General features: G+C 44.4%; 1 protein-coding gene across 1 annotated transcript in view; it reads right to left on the reverse strand.

The window, feature by feature from the left end:
• LHX4 (LIM homeobox 4) overlaps positions 1-13764 on the reverse strand; it is a gene marked incomplete at its 5' end in the record, with an annotated part of 73390 nt that overhangs the window by 40821 nt on the left and 18805 nt on the right. The gene's annotated exons all lie outside the window — the stretch shown is intronic.

The raw sequence follows: 13764 nt of genomic DNA on the forward strand, positions 1-13764 counted from the left end.
CTGGAGGTGGCAAGTGGCAAGATCCTTTGGGGGGCCCAGATTTGCTGCCCACCCCCCAGCTGTCCCCAGCCTGCCGCTCAAGGTTGATTGACTCACTGAGCCTCATGGGTTGGCTGGCACCGAGTGGAAAGGCTCTGTATAATTTAATATATATGTCCAAATACGTTGTTATGAGTAGATCTAGATAGGATTGCCATTCCCCTCCCCAGTTTAAGCCCAACAACTGAAGAGGGCTTCTACCTATATATAAAGTGTCTGTCTGCAGGCAGAAGAGGTAATACTGATGTGCATATCTGTGTGTTCGTCTCTATTTCTATCCGCCTATAGTTCGAAATAATGGAATGTGTTGTAAAAATCTGCCAAGGGAGATTACCCAGTAAAAGCAATGTGCATAAATTCTGATATACATGCCTGAAAGAAGATTGATTTCTGAGGAGTCAAACGGCAGAGCAGGTTTAGTGTAATATTGCAAGAGATGTTTATGCATCAGAGCCTTCCTGTTTTGCTATCCTCTTGGGTAGCGATGGAGTGGCAGGAGACTGGCTCACAGTAAATATCAAGGATTTGTTGCCTTTTGATGCTGCTACAAATCCTCTGGATGGCCGGGAAAGACTTCTCAGGAGCAAGAGCGATGGAACCTTTTGTATTGGAATCCAAATGAAACAGCCAAGCTGATTGGCTTATTTATTGAGGAGCCTTCTATTGCTGGAGACAGGCGTTGGTTTTGAAGAGAACTGAAGGTGGAATGATAGACCCATGGCTGCCCCTGCTGTACAGACATAACCAACCACTGTCTCTGGAGTCAGAGAGCATGCAATCAAAAACTCACAAGACATCTTTCTCCAGAGATGACCATAGGACAAAGGAAACAATGGGTACACTATATTGTATACCTGTATCTATTTTTTAAAAAATTATTTAGTTTTTCTGTATTTTGAAATTTACAAACAATTATCAAACAACCAACATAAAAAGAGAATTCCGAAGAATCTCCTGGACTTCCCCCTCCTCTCCTTTGTGTGTCCTCATATTAACCTTTTCCTCCTGCATCTTGTCTATTAATCCACATCTCTTAAAATCTCCATTATAATCAAAATTCAACATTGAACTACAAGTGTCGTTCCAATAGTTTTAATAGTTTACAATGCTTTTTAAGGTAAATTATATATTTCCCCCATCGTATACCTGTATCAAACCACCTTCAGCTTTTCAGAGCAACTGTCTCCTACTCTAAAGGCACCAACCATCAGGAACTGAGGCTTTTTTTAAAGACCTGTGAAAAATGCTGTTTAAACACATCGTGATTAACAGAGCACATTCAGTTCCAGAATCCACAGATGAATGCAATTCACTTCCAGATTCCCCTGCTGTTCCTCCTGTCTCCTCCACCAAACGCTTTGTTCTGCTTCCAGGTTCAAACCATTAGAAAGCAATAGGAAGCTGCCTAGACCAAGTTGGACAAGTGGTGCATTTAGCCCAGTATTCTCTGACTGGCAGCACCTCAGTTGTCCTATCAGGTGATGCCAAGAGACCTTCCCGCATGCAAAGGCATGCACACTACCATTTGCTCAGCACTTACTGTATTTTTTGCTTTAAAAGACGCACTTTTTCCCTCCTAAAAAGTAAGGGGAAATGTGTGTGCGTCTTATGGAGCGAATATGGGCTGCGCAGCTATCACAGAAGCCAGAACAGCGCTCCCTCTCGCTGTTCTAGCTTCTGACTTAGCCCCTCAGTCCCTTCCCCCACCTCCCGGAAAAGCCCCCAAGAGCCACGCTCCCTTTAAAGAACCGTGCGGAGCGTGTGTGCGGCTCTTGGGAGCTTTTCCCCGAGGAGGGAGAAGGGCAGCCAGTCAGTGACTGGCTCCACGCATCTCGTGAAAAGGAGCGCTGAGCAGAACCTGGGATGCATACAGGCTCTGTTCAGCGTTCCCTTTAAAGAATATTTTTTTTCTTGCATTCCCCCTCTAAAAAATAGGTGAGTCTTATGGAGCGAAAAATACGGTAAGTGAAAAATAAAAAGAGTGCTTCTGACCATGTACTGCCCAAGTTCAACTGGGCTCACGCTGCAAATCTTTGATCAAACAGAATGGTCCTTTTCAGCAAGCCACCAGCTGAACGGCTCTGAAGCTGTCTGATGACTCTGGCAAGGCCAATTTATTTTTATTTTTTTAGAAAAGAACGAAACCAGTGGGTTTCAGATGACCCAGTGGGGATCATGCTGTTCTTAACCAAGCCACTGCAGTATAGCAAGCTCAGCCACACATCCCAGCAATGTGGCTGGGAAGCTGTGCTAAGTAAATCCAATATGCAAAAAAACATTGTTGTGGAGAGCGTTAGGGTTAGTGCCGTGCCCTCGTCCAGGGATAACTAATGCGAAAAGGGAGTGTTCGTTGAATGAGTCAGCCACCAAGTTGCACAAGAACATTTTAATTAGACTGTTGCATTTTTAAATGGGATGTAGTACATAAGTCGTACACTGTCCTTCTTAGTTGTTTGACTACCGATAAAGACTGCTGATGCAAGCCTATTCAAAGTCAACTAGGAAGGCAGCCCCAACACCACCTCTGGGGGGCTGAAGGAGGGTTTTACTATCAGATTTCTAAAAACAGGACTATCTCTGTGAGATTCCTTAAGTCAGGGGTAGTCAACATGGTAGCCTCCAGAGCCTGTGGCACTCCAGTTCCTATCAGTTCCAACCAGCATGGCCAATGGTCAGGCACCATGGGAATTGGCACTGAGGGTTAAACCACAGAGCTTAGGGCTTGCCAATCAGAAGGTTGGTGGTTCGAATCCCCGCGATGGAGTGAGCTTCCGTTGCTCAGTCCCTGCTCCTGCCAAACTAGCAGTTCGAAAGCACGTCAAAGTGCAAGTAGATAAATAGGTACCACTCCGGTGGGAAGGTAAACGGCGTTTCCGTGAACTGCTCTGGTTCGCCAGAAGCGGCTTAGTCATGCTGGTCATGCTGGCTTAGTGTACGCCAGCTCCCCGGCCAATAAAGCAGGATGTGTGCCGCAACCCCAGAGTTGGCAACGACTGGACCTAATGGTCCCTTTATCTTTACCTTTAATCAAAGTATTTGATTTGACAAAAGAGTGTTAATAGCATGGAATATTTCAGGCAACAGCAGACTGGAGCGGCGAGTTCAGGAAAAGCTTTGCCTCTGCTGTTTGGCAAGACTGCTGCTTTGCGTTAGATCTCAGGCTGGATCTAGACCCATCAAAAATGCGTTTCAGGGAAACGTGTTGTAAACTTCATAAATGGAAATCACACGTTGGCAAAAGACGGGACTCCACAGCGCCATCTGGTATCACTGTGTTATAAAACGCTTTTCCTTTACTAATGTAGCCGAGTCTTCAGTGTCCTCCCCACTGACCTCCAAAACAATAACTGAGCCCCTCTCCATCACTATTTGTATGTTTATCGCAATGCTGAGATTCTGTTCTACCCTTACAGTAGCTCACAATAACAAAATTTAAAATTAAAACAATCAATCACATTAGATGGAATGGCCCTGCCCAAGAGTTATTGATTGTTGCTTTCCTAATCCATCCCACCTGGTTGTCCCACATGGCACAAAACAGAAGCCCACCAAAATGGGTTAAAACGCCTCCCTAGCTTGAACGGTGAAAGACTAAAATAAGCAGGAGTCAATAAAAAAATCTATACGCCCGCTTTGTCTTCTTAAATAGAATTGTCTTTTGTGTGAATGGCTGCCAAGCCAACTCTTCCACTGCTAGCATAGGCCTGGCAAACAGCTTTCATTTATCTAATTTATTTTAACTAAATTATTTAACATAACAGGAATCATGTTAATGGAATTCTGCATAGTGACCAGATTAGAGTATAGCGCTTTAAAGCAACAAATGTCTCCAATTCACCTCTGAGCTAACACCCATCTTATTAAAATAAATATGTTTCTTCTGCATTTGCCTCTCAGTAGACATTCAGCACAATATGTAATTGGATTAGCGTTGCTGTTTAATTGACTAGCTACAAATTCATTTCCCTCGTCTGTCCTCATGCACCTTCCCACTCGCCCACCCCAGACACACCTCCAGGACTTGCCAAGATCACAGAATGTACAGGAAAAGGAGGAGACTTAGAATCATAGAATCACAGAATTGAAGAGGGATCCCGAGGGTAATCTAGTCCAACCCCCTCCAATACGGGAATCTCAGCACGTGGGGCCCCGTAATTGAATCATGTTGGTGGATCCACAGTAGAGATGTAATAAGCTTTTGAACTGGTCTTGTACAAAAAGGCAACAGGAATTAACCCTCCCTTCTTTTTTGTTTATTATTTGTGTACCTTAAGGGTTTGAAAACTGTTCTACATTCAGAAAATGAACAGTGTACAGAAGTGGAATATAAAACAGTACTGAAATATAAAAATCGAACTGAAATGTAAAACTGCAGAAATAAAATAGACTGGCAGTGCGATCCAAATTGTGTCTACTCAGGAGTAAATCCTATTAAATTTGTTGGGGCTTGCTGTGGGGGTTAGGTTTACGGCCTAATTTGAGAAGGTTTGGGAGAAAATAAGTTTTCAGCAAATGAACTGGTAAAGGTAAAGCAACCCCTGACCATTAGGTCCAGTCGTGGCCGACTCTGGGGTTGCGGCACTCATCTCGCTCTATAGGCCGAGGGAGCTGGCGTACAGCTTCCGGGTCATGTGGCCAGCATGACTAAGCCACTTCTGGTGAACCAGAGCAGCGCACGGAAACGCCGTTTGCCTTCCCGCCGGAGCGGTATCTATTTATCTACTTGCACTTTGACGTGCTTTCGAACCGCTAGGTTGGCAGGAGCAGGGACCGAGCAACGAGAACTCACCCCATCGCGGGGATTCGAACCTCCGACCTTCTGATTGGCAAGTCCTAGGCTCTGTGGTTTAACCCACAGCGCCACCTGCATCCCTAATGAATTGGTACCACAATACTAAAAGCATATGCTCAAATCACAGCATGCTTTATCTAAAGTGGCATGTGGCACAATCAACAGATTTTCATTCACAGGTCAAAGTAACCGAGTTGGGATGTGGAGAAGAGGTGGCTCTTCAGATTCCCTCCTGCAGAACAATAGAGGGCTTTCCGTACCTTGAATGTAGTTCAGTAGCAGATTAGCAACTAGCGCAATGCTTTTAACAGTGGTGATGGGACACCCCCCAAAAGTAACTGTGCAGCAGTATTCTGTACTAGCTGAATCTTCCAGACCAAGTTCAAGGGCAACCCCACATAAAGCACATTTAGTGCTGTAGTGCCTTGAGCCCTTGGCCCTGAAACCAGACCCTCCAAGTGTCCCTGATTTGCAGGGACGTCCTTGATTTAGAGTAGCCGTCCCGCTTTTCCTTAGTGGCTGGGGCAACTCAGATGTATAAAAGGGGTATAAATAGTAAAAATTCTCAACCATTGAACCTTTTGTGAAGTTACCTTATCTAATCTCCTAGCCTTGGGACTGAGAGGCTGCACATCTTCCAGTGAGAGAGAGTCGGCTAGCTCACTGTCTTCCTGTTCTTTTTGCTGTTCACCTCCCAGTTATACCCAACTATTGTGCTCCAAACTGTGCCCCTCAGCAAACCATTGTTCCAAATCAACACTGCTCCTGTGGAGTTTCAGCCATGAGCAGGCCATTCCTCAACAGAGTTGTACTCCTCAGCCTGGTCTCTGACACCTCGTTTCATCAGAGAAATGTTGGAGGGTATGTGAAACTATTGCATGAAACATCTGTAGGTAATTTGAGAAGGGCTTTTTAAAAATGGTAAAATACAATATAAGGAGAATTTGGAAGGCTCTGCTTAGATCAGGCATGGCCAAACTTGGCCCTCCAGATGTTTTGGGACTACAATTCCCATCATCCCTGATCATTGGTCCTGTTAGCTAGGGATGATGGGGGTTGTAGTCCCAAAACATCTGGAGCGGAGTGCCAAGTTTGGCCATTCCTGGCTTAGATGAAACATATTTAGGAAGGAGGAGGTGAAGGAATTTCAATAAAATTACTGATTTTTTTTCATATGGCTTTGGCACACCTTACAAGCCTATAATTATTTCATAAGCCTCCTGTATCACAATTTTTTTTTTTTAAGTGGGGCTTTTTTAAGGCCCCAGGAATGGCCTTAGAAGCTTTTATGTGTTTGGCTCTTTTCAATCTGACTCTTGACCAGTATTGTGAAAAAAATAGGAAGCAATACCTTAAAATGTTAGAGTGCTAAATATGACAGAGATTAATGACTCTCCAGGATTCTCGGAACTGACTAGGGATTTGGAAAATGTCTTAATCGGGCACTCAACACATCATTAATATCAGAACATCCTGAGTACTTTGCTCCTGAAACTTCAAAGTGTTTCATTGTCCTTCAGAGTAACTGAAACTGCCTGGGTAGAGAACTTGCTTGGTGCTCCAAACACATTTAGAACTGTTTCTTAAGACTGTTGGGACCTTTCAGGTTCAGCACATGAAATAAGCATCTGATAAGCAATGGACAGTAGGGAGATCTGAATGCTTTCCTTGTGGAAACACTTATTTTGGAAGAATATCACCACACACACACACACACACACACACACACACACACACCAGCAACACAAATTGCAATAATTTGGCACTGGAAAAGTGGGATCCCCAGATACCATTTCAGTATTGCTTAAATTGCAATGGTGTGGACCTTATGGCAGGAACCGCCAGCCTGTTTCTGTTGCATGTTGGTGGCGAGTGGATGGTTTATGGTACAGTGGTACCTCGGATTAAGAACCTAATTAATTCCGGAGGTCCGGAAAAATTAACCTGAAAGTGTTCTTAACCTGAAGCACCACTTTAGCTAATGGGACCTCCCGCTGCCACCGCTGGACGATTTCTGTTTCATCCTGAAGCAAAGTTCTTAACCAAAGGTACTATTTCTGCATTAGCAGAGTCTGTAACCTGAAGAGTCTGTAACCTGAAACGTCTGTAACCCGAGGTACCACTGTATGTGGGGCCATGTGTTCAGCCCTTTGCGGGGGGCCCTACTCATTTACCCAAATTAACATGACGCGGGTGGTGCTGTGGTCTAAACCACAGAGCCTAGGGCTTACAGATCAGAAGGTCGGCAGTTCGAATCCCCATGATGGGGTGAGCTCCCGTTGTTTGGTCCCAGCTCCTGCCCACCTAGCAGTTCAAAAGCACGTCAAGTGCAAGTAGATAAATAGGTACGGCTCCGGCGGGAAGGTAAACGGCATTTCCGTGCGCTGCTCTGGTTAGCCAGAAGCAGCTTAGTCATGCTGGCCACATGACCCAGAAGCTGTCTGCGGATAAACGCCAGCTCCCTCAGCCTATAGAGCGAGATGAGTGTGCAACCCCAGAGTCGTCCGCGACTGGACCTGTCAGGGGTATCTTGACCTTGACCTTTATGACCAAAAATATGTAGTTGGTATCCATTACTTAGCTCTTCCCTATGGCTCCTAGAAGATGTCCTGACCAAAAATATGACGGTGCTAAATGCATAGAAACGAGCCCTTGTGCTGGCTCCTACTAGCCTGCCAGGTTAGTTTAATCCAGCCAACTGTTTTTTCTGATTCCAAGGTGATATGAAAGTTCTGCCTGTAGTGGCTATTTCACATGCAGTTCATCACTTGTTATAGTCATCGTCTGAGAAGCATGCATGTGTGAAACAGTGTAAAGCTCAGTTATGAATCTGGATAGATAACTCCCCCCCCCCTTCCTGCCCACCTTCTCAATTGCTCACAAATAGGTGCTTAACTGTGCATCGAAACACATGTCAGAAACCTGCCACCAACCACTCATGAAACATGGGTACCACCAAAGGCACCAAAGACTTCTGCATCAATCTAACTCAAAACGGTCATGCTCTCCTTAATTCCCTGAACCACCTCTCTCTCACTGTAGGAGTACAATTTCACTGAACTGCATACGTACAAAACAAGCCCCACAGAATAAAATTATGAAATGCAAAATAAGTAAGGCTTACTAAAACAACTTTAGTATGTGCCTTGTTCCCAGAATTCCCAGCATCCCGAAGGCAGTGTAACAACACATTCAGAGAAAACTCAAAAGCTGTGTAACCTTGCACTAGCAAATATTAATCGCCTTTTCAAACTGTAACAAATTGCACCTGATAATCTGGCCTAGAAGCAGCAACAGCTGTGCATCAAGCTGAGATTTGGGAGTCTGTTGCCATTTATTTACATCAAGGGAACATTTTTCCTCGCTTAACTAATATGAACCTTGTTATCTCCCTCCTTTGTCCAACTTATGAGCACTTAGGTAGTCTCTTCCATCCCCTCAATCTCTCTCTCATGTGTAGCTGAGCTTGCTTTCAGCAGCCACAGATCTGATTAGGTTACCAGCTAATGGACCTACTCCTTTAACCCTAAGTCAGTGTCTTTCAGAGAAGCTAAGTGCTTGAAGGAGGTTCCTTGCATGATTCAGAAGACGACACAAGACAATGTCCTCTTTTTTAACAACCTGTTCAAACAACATTTTCATTGAGCCCCAAAACTGTTTGAGTGAAAGGAGGGTGGGGAAAGGTGCCAGAATTCCCAGTCAGTTCAGCACGGCATCTAAAAGAAGAGAAGAAGAAGAGGAGTTTGGATTTGATATCCCGCCTTTCACTCCCTTTAAGGAGTCTCAAAGCAGCTAACATTCTCCTTTCCCTTCCTTCCCCACAACAAACACTCTGTGAGGTGCGTGAGGCTGAGAGACTTCAGAGAAGTGTGACTGGCCCAAGGTCACTCAGCAGCTGCATGTGGAGGAGCGGGGAAGCGAACCTGGTTCACCAGATTACGAGTCCACCGCTCTTAACCACTACACCACACTGGCCCCCAAAAGCTAGGCTCTAGGCTCTAGGCCAGCGGTTCTCAACCTGTGGGTCCCCAGTTGTTGTTGGACTACAACTCCAATCATCCCTGAGCTCTGGCCTTGCTAGCTAGGGGTGATGGGAGTTGTAGTTCAACAACATCTGGGGACCCACAGATTGCAAAAGGCTGCTCTAGGCTTTTCTGAAGGTCAGCTCTAGGCTTTTCTGGACTCTGAGAAAGTGATAATCACAGGCGCTGAGTTGTACCCAACATTGATGGGTGGGGGGCTGAAGTCCTGCACGCATTGCGTGTGACATCACACACATCACACATGCGTGACAACTGTCACACCAGGAGAGGCCTCAGCCCATAGAGTTGGTCACCTGGTAACAATAGCGATCTTGTAGCATCACCAGAAGCAAACCCTTTTAAAACAAGCCTCTTCAGTTGGTGGCATTGCCTACCAAGCCCCTTTCTCTCATACCCCACACCTGAGGGGACATATTCATGGGAGACTATTACTGAGGCAACACTCATGCTTGTACCCCTTGCCTTGGAAATAGGGGCAGCTCTACCATTTGGCAGAGTGAAGCAGCTGCCTCAGGAGACAGATCCCAGGGGGGCTGAGGGGAACAGCATTAGTTCTTCAGCTGTTCCACTCTGTTGGACTACAGACCTGTGTGAACCCCGGCCTCTAAACTAAGGCACTGCTCTCAAGAGCAATGGACGCTGTTGACTCATTGCCAGCACTGAAGTCAGATTCAACTGTTTCTGTATGTGGACCTTTGTTCTTCAGAATCTATACACCAGGCCAACTGCAAGCATGTGTCCTCAGGACATTAAGGGAAGCTGAGAAGCTCCACAACTTCATTGGACTGGTCATGTTGCTCAGATGCCTGATTATCATCGTCCAAAGCAACTACAGTGGTACCTCAGGTTAAGTACTTAATTTGTTCCAGAGGTCCATTCTTAACCTGAAACTGTTCTTAACCTGAGGTACCACTTTAGCTAATGGGGCCTTCCGCTGTCGCCACACGATTTCTGTTCTCATCCTGAAGCAAAGTTCTTCACCCGAGGTACTATTTCTGGGTTAGCGGAGTCTGTAACCTGAAGCGTCTGTAACTTGAAGCATATGTAACCCAAGGTACCACTGTACAGTGGTGCCCCGCAAGACGAACGCCTCGCAAGACGGAAAACCCGCTAGACGAAAGGGTTTTCCGTTTTGGAGGCGCTTCGCAAAACGAATTTCCCTATGGGCCTGCTTCGCAAGACGAAAATGTCTTGCGAGTTCCTGCGGGGTTTTTTCCCTCCCCCCCCCTTTTCCTAAGCCCTAAGCTGCTTATCAGCTGATCCGCTAAAAGCCGCTAAACCGCTAATAGCGCTAATCCGCTAAGCTGTCAATGGGCTTGCTTCGCAAGACGAAAAAAACGCTAGACGAAGAGCCTCACGGAACGGATTAATTTCGTCTTGCGAGGCACCACTGTATTCTGAACTTTAAAATGGAAAGCGTAATGCTGGTGGTCAACAAAAGAGGTTCAAAGGCTCTCTCAAGGCAAACCTAAAAAAAAAGTAGTATAAACACTGACAACTGGGAAACACTGGCCTGCGAGCGCTTCAGTTGGAGAACAGCCTTTACCAAAGGTGTTGTGGACTTTGAAGACATTTGAACTCGGGACGAAAGGGAGAAACGTGCTAAGAGGAAAGCACGCTTGGCAAACCCTCACCGTGATCAACTCCCGCCTGGAAAACTATGTCCCCACTGTGGAAGGATGTATGGATCCAGAATTGGCCTCCACAGTCACTTACGGACTCACTGTTAAGACCGTGTTCATGGAAGACAATCTTATTCAGCTACGAGTGATCACCAAAGAAGAAGACGACTGTCAAAGAAAAGTAGAGCTGGGCATAGGCAGACTGACTTCTGTCTGTCTGTTTTCCAGAAGCTTCTATAAACATGATATACTGGTGTATAGATAGATAGATAGATAGATAGATAGATAGATAGATAGATAGATGATAGATAGATATGCTCCCCACTAGATGTCCACCTCTTTAACTGCCCAGCATACATTTCAACTCTTCTCCTTTCCCTAGAGCAGTGTTTTTCAACCACTGTTCCGCGGCACACTAGTGTGCCGCGAGATGTTGCCTGGTGTGCCGTGGGGAAAATTGAAAAATTCGAAAGATTTAAAAATAAAGTATTTTATAATTTTTCATATTTCTGTTTACTTACTATTTCATAATAAAGTAATTATAAAATACTTTCTTTGAGTTTATTTGATTCCTATTCAAGAGAATTACTTTATATATAGTCAATATAGGCACAGAGTTAATTTTTTTAACATTTTCTAATGGTGGTGTGCCTCGTGATTTTTTTCATGAAACAAGTGTGCCTTTGCCCAAAAAAGGTTGAAAAACACTGCCCTAGAGAGATGGATTGCACTGGTCCTGATGCGAAACTTCCTTATTTACTCAGCCCGCCCATGCATTTCAATGAGAAGTGTTGTGTGCAAGCCATAATTAATGCAGACTTGGGCCCTATAAATTTTTTATTGCCCTGAGCTAGTTGAGACTGCGTAGGCTCCCGAAATGTCAGTGAGTTATGCAGCTTTCCCCAATAAGTGGCAATGAAAACTTTATAGCATCCCCAACACTGCGGATTTTGTTTATGCTACTGATTTTAGTCCCCCCTTTAAAAAAAGAAAATAAAACCATGCTCTGTTTTCTCCTTGAAGTGCATTAGTTGCCATGGAAACAGTGATGTCAATCAAATGGGCAGAACTTCAATGATGCCCTAAAGTGCTGACTTAAGCAAGGGGAAGCTTCTCCCGTAACACAGTTGCAGAATTTGATCCTAATCAGTTGCAGGAAGTTGCCGTGTACAGAACACACAATGAAGCATACTGATGGCATAATCAGACTTCTTGTGCTTGAAATTAAAGATGTACAAATAAAATAAAAAAATTAGAGCTGCAGAATTTAATCAACAGAATTTTTAAAATAACTTGATTTATTGTAGAGGCCTATTTTAATAGCAACTAAACATTTATATGGTGCTTTGAGAATTCAGAGTCCTTTCTATACATTACCAGAGAAATCTGTACAACGGTATTGTATAGTGGGCCATAGATAGATAGAAAGTGTGCATTCTCTGCCTACAGTTTGGCACTTGAGGCAATGTACGATACGAGTAAAACAACAATAAATCACAGTAATGAAACAATTTTTAAAACGCAATTTAGAACACAAATCAGCAAGTCAAACAATTTGTACTAAAACATCCATAGAAAGGTCAACAGAATCCCAGTGGTAGAGGGAAAAGCCAGCTTCACACTGAAAGCCACAGAAGCCATTCTTACAAAGCCATTTTTTATTTAATCACTGGAATGACGGCAAAAATGCCTCTGCCGGCAAGGTATTGCAGAAGAAGAAGAGGAGGAGGAGGAGGTGGAGGAGTTTGGATTTGATATCCCGCTGTATCACTACCCGAAGGAATCTCAAAGTGGCTAACATTTTCCTTTCCCTTCCTTCCCCACAACAAACACTCTGTGAGGTGAGTGGGGCTGAGAGACTTCAGAGAAGTGTGACTAGCTTCCCATATCTTTAGAGGGCTCACTTCTCTAAAAAAAAAAAAAAATAAAAGAGAGAGAGCTTCCCCCAGCAGATCTGAGGGATTCCCCAGGAATTGGCACCTCTGAAACATAGAGACGCCACAGACCAAGCCAATTTTAAAGATCATCCCCAGCACTTTGAGCCGGGCCTGGAAGCTAATAAGAAGTCAACAGAGCTGAGCAAGATTGTGGGTGAAATGCTCTGTGTGGCCACTCTTGCAAGAGGAGAGACATGGAATTCTGCAATAGCTGAAGTTCCTGCGCCATCTTGAAAGGCAGTACCTCCATCTGGCAACAGCTCACCTTGCAATAGTCAACATGAGATATTACGAACGCATAGGTGACTTACAGCCAAATCTTTATCAAAGAGAAGCAGCCCTGGGCACTGCCAGAACCTGAAAATCCAGCAGCAATTCAGGGTCCAGGAGAACACACAAGCCATGCAAGTTGTCCTTTGGGGGGGGGGGAGGAGAATGCCATCCATCGCATGCAAAACTGGCAACTCGCCAGCCTAAGGCTAAACATCACCGTCATCACCACTGCCAAACTTGTATAGATAAAGCTTCAGCATATTGCAACAGTGCTGTGAGTATATCTGAATATAGAAAAGATTGTCATTGTGATTATGATTATGATTATTAAACAACTCCCAGTCATCATTGATGCAATGCCCAAACTGACTTCAACTGAATCTCAACTAGAGTTGCATGGTACAATTACATCCTCCATTGATCATCACAGTTCCACCCATGTCACTCTAGTTAAGATTCTGTCAGTGTTTCCATAATGGAGAGGTTCATAATTCAACCCTAAAAATGTCACCCCTGGCTAGGAGATCAAAGGGTGGAAGCAATTAAAGGATTGTTGGGTTTAAATCAGATTATGATTTTTCTCACCCTTTTTCAAGTTCAGATAATCCTCGAAAATCAATTTGCTTTTTATTTACTTAATTTTGCATCCTTAAACATCATTTCTTGATGTTCTGGAAAGGAAGTATTAAGCAGAAGGAATTAAGAACAACTCTACTAACCTGGGAAAACAGATAGGAGACATAGCAAGAGGAAGGAGAGATTGAGTGGGGGGTGAGATTAGCGTCACACAACTGATCCTAAAAAACAGCAGAGCAGCTCTATCATCAGTTATGAGCAAGGAGAGCTCTACACAACCTCTAAACACAGAAAACCACATGCTGGAGAGAAACAAGTGAGGACTTGCAAACACGCCACAGTCATTCAGCTGACTACTCTTGGAAACAGAATGCCTGGTTTTTGGGAAGGAGATTTATTGTTGGAAAAGTGACTCCTCCAACACAGTTGTCATGAGTTTTACGGCTTGATTGAAATCCTTATTATGACACAATGGGCTGGAT

Source organism: Podarcis erhardii (assembly GCF_964252035.2).
Source record: "Podarcis erhardii genome assembly, chromosome: 6".
Classification (NCBI taxonomy): domain Eukaryota; kingdom Metazoa; phylum Chordata; class Lepidosauria; order Squamata; family Lacertidae; genus Podarcis; species Podarcis erhardii.